Below are 3,336 nucleotides of genomic sequence, written 5' to 3'. Positions count from 1 at the left end.
AGTCTTCATTTTAATAATTTTAGTTTAAGTATTTTGTTATATGCTTGCTTTGTTTTCTTTTAGTTGTTTAGTATGTAACTTATTTAGCTTTTAATCAACAAAACTCTCATAGTTTTATAGTTATATTTACTTTGTATTTTATTATGTGTCTATTTGTAATTTAAATGGTATACAGTGAATGGAGATTGTAGCAATACTTAATTTGCACTCATGTAAACAAAAACATATTTTTAATATTATGTACAAAATGTTATTATAATCTTTTCAGCAATCTTTTCATAATTACACTATTAGTCATAATTATAATTTTACTTATTGAATATTGCTCACCGCTAGTATTATATTAAAGGATTATCACAAGAATTCATAAGACCTCTTCCACTTATGCCTGATCACCTCTTTCAGCTCTTTTATTTTTACTATAATGACTATTGTTTTGTTTTAATGAGGTTTATGTTATTTTATGCATTGCCATCTATAGGCTATTTAGTTTAGTAAGTTTCTGTAGTATAATAGTATGCAGAATCTGCATAATATGAAAACTAGTATGAGGTGAAGTTGTATGATGTAACAACACTTACACAGTAACACTAACACATACTATGCATATCATATGTATCATATAATGCCATTATAGCAGTTAGAAATTTATAAGTATCTATAAAGAGAATTCCCAAATGTATACTGGATAAAATTTCTGCTAGAGTGGAGAAATGGGAGTAGACTGGCACGAGTGTACTTAATATATCATCTGAGCAGCAGCGATGTCTGAGGTCTCTGTTTCTTGCTGTTCAATGCAAATACACTTTACATAGTTTGGTGAATGCTGGAGGTATACACAGTGCTGCTGGAGGGGACCGAGGGAGGGTGATAACAGGGCCTCTGCATCCTGCCAGGCTGTTTCATATTAAACAGCACAGAGGGTCTAAAAGTTTGAGACCACAACATAGGATTGAGATGTTACTGTTCTTCCATTAAACAAGATACAGAACTTGCTGGAGCACATTTATATCAGTTTGTTTGATGTCATTACTGGTCTCATGCTACAACTAAAAAGAGATGAAACGGAACTTACACTTAATTTTATATATAAATAATATATAAAAATGTGCATTAAATAAACACAAATATAAGTATTTGTCGAAAGATTGTTTAGCATATATCACTTCCTCCCCAGTGACACCTACCTTATTTGGATACCTTTTGAAGTTTCTGCCTAGTTTATTTCTGAGTCGTCGATCTTGATTCTAGCCCAGGTGTCCTAGGATTTACCCTTTGACTGTTTTAGATTGCGTTTGTCTTTACTTGACTATTGTCACATCATGAATTTCTTTGTCATGCCCACGCTTTTGCCATAGACTGCCTCTCTGTTTGCCCACACTTCTATACCGGCTGCGCCTGTTTCACTCTGCCTATGCTCCACTCGCAGAAGTTCAGAAATAAAAGTTTGCAAATGGATTCAATCGCCCATCCTTGTTGGTTCCATATACTACATTAGTAGTTAAAAGGGACACATCTTCTTTTGATAACATTTATCTCCTTATCATTACTATCTTTATCTTACTTTACTGTATTCTTTTGATGAAAATAGAAGTCATCAAATAATTAAGTAAATACAAAAGGAGATATTATACATGTGGTAACCAAAAGATTTCATTTTCTTCTTGCTTGCTTGCTCTTTCTTGCTTTGCACATTATTCTGTAGGTTTATACTTTAGTTTTGTTTGCAGATTGATTTGCAGTATTTTGTGTAAATTGCAAATAAAATGCTATTTTTGGGATAATTTAGATGCTATTATTATATCTTTTTCATTTAAAGTTTAACACATGACGACATTTTTGTTAAAGTACTTTATTTTAAGTTTTTAATTTGATTTATAAGTTTTATTTAACTATAAAATAATAATTCCTGTCTAAAATGTGTCTTCAATCTAAAGTTAAACAAGAGAATGAAAAACAGGATGACATACTTTTTATTTTGATCTGTAAACTTCTCCTAAAATACTGCAGCATTGCTGGGTCACAAGCTTTGAAAGTCCTCCCTTCTGTGCAGCCAGTGCAGAAAATTATGATAATTATAAATAATAGATATTTTGGCAGTATTCAGATAATGTACAATACACACCCTCTATTATATTTCATTATACTTCATTACCCATAGTGTTCCAAATGGGATTTCTACAGAAGTAGTTTAGCAACGTAGGGAAGAATGAGGTTACCTAATGTTTCCAAAGTCCTTATCAATCCTCTGCCTTTCCCTGCCACTCCAATAAAGTCAATGAGTCAGTCTCCCTGCCACACTTTCCACACACTCCAGGTAAAAATAGGGCCCTGATGGAGTTGGAAGCATGTCACCGCCCAGTGCTGTTTCGCCTCCTGGCTACTTAACCTGAGCCAGATTCTGCACTCACTCATACTCTTGAGTGTTGTATGGAAACCACTCTGTTCACATTACAAATATTTTAATGGTGCTTTTAGATTGTACATTTACCTTTTTGGATTTATATTAAAATTCTTTTGGAATTTACATCTCTCTGACCCTTCTAAGATGTAGACAGAATTTGTTTCTTAAATCAGAAAGAAAATTGTGAATTGCATTACCTAAGCTCCTGTGAACTTCTCTTTGGTGGGATAGGTGTCGGAATGAGAGTAAAATAAATAAAATATCCCAGTAATCCGCAGAAGTAGCGAATGTTGTGGATAGAGGGCCCTGCATTTTAGTTTAAATTTAAAAACTTAATAAATTAGGGTTTTTTTTATAAACATTCAGCTTTTCATTTTACTGTAAAATGTTAATTGATTGCAAATTAACTATTCACGTTTTAGCATTAAAGCCTTTCTCGTGTCCAAGCATAATATACATTTGTTAGTCTAAATTTAGAGACAAATTGCTGTTAGAGCTCTTAGAGTGCTCTTAGATTGGCTTAACCAATGAATTTAGATGAATTTAGACCAGTAAGTCTTTATTTTTGCATCTTTGCTTAAATTAAAGGTGAAACTGTAGTTAATAATAGTTAACAACAATGAGAACATCAAAAAATTTAATCAAACATGAAATTTTGAAAAAAAAGAATTTGAGGGAGTGGGCAAAAAGAGAATCAAATAAATGTATAAAAAATAATAAAATAAAAAATATATCTGATTTATTTACGACTTTGTGGTATAGTTGGAAATCGTTTTTTAGTTTGTTAGAATGAGACATATAATATTTTCCACTGGGCTGCAACACTTTGGCTGAACTCTTTGGATCTCACTGAAATCCACATTTGGTAAAGTTTGTGTCAGTATGCGCTTATGTCATGAAGTATTTCTGCACCTCTGCTCTCAGTTCGCGTG

This window comes from Puntigrus tetrazona, chromosome 9 (genome assembly GCF_018831695.1).
Source record: "Puntigrus tetrazona isolate hp1 chromosome 9, ASM1883169v1, whole genome shotgun sequence".
NCBI lineage: Eukaryota > Metazoa > Chordata > Actinopteri > Cypriniformes > Cyprinidae > Puntigrus > Puntigrus tetrazona.
This window is presented reverse-complemented; position numbering follows the sequence as displayed.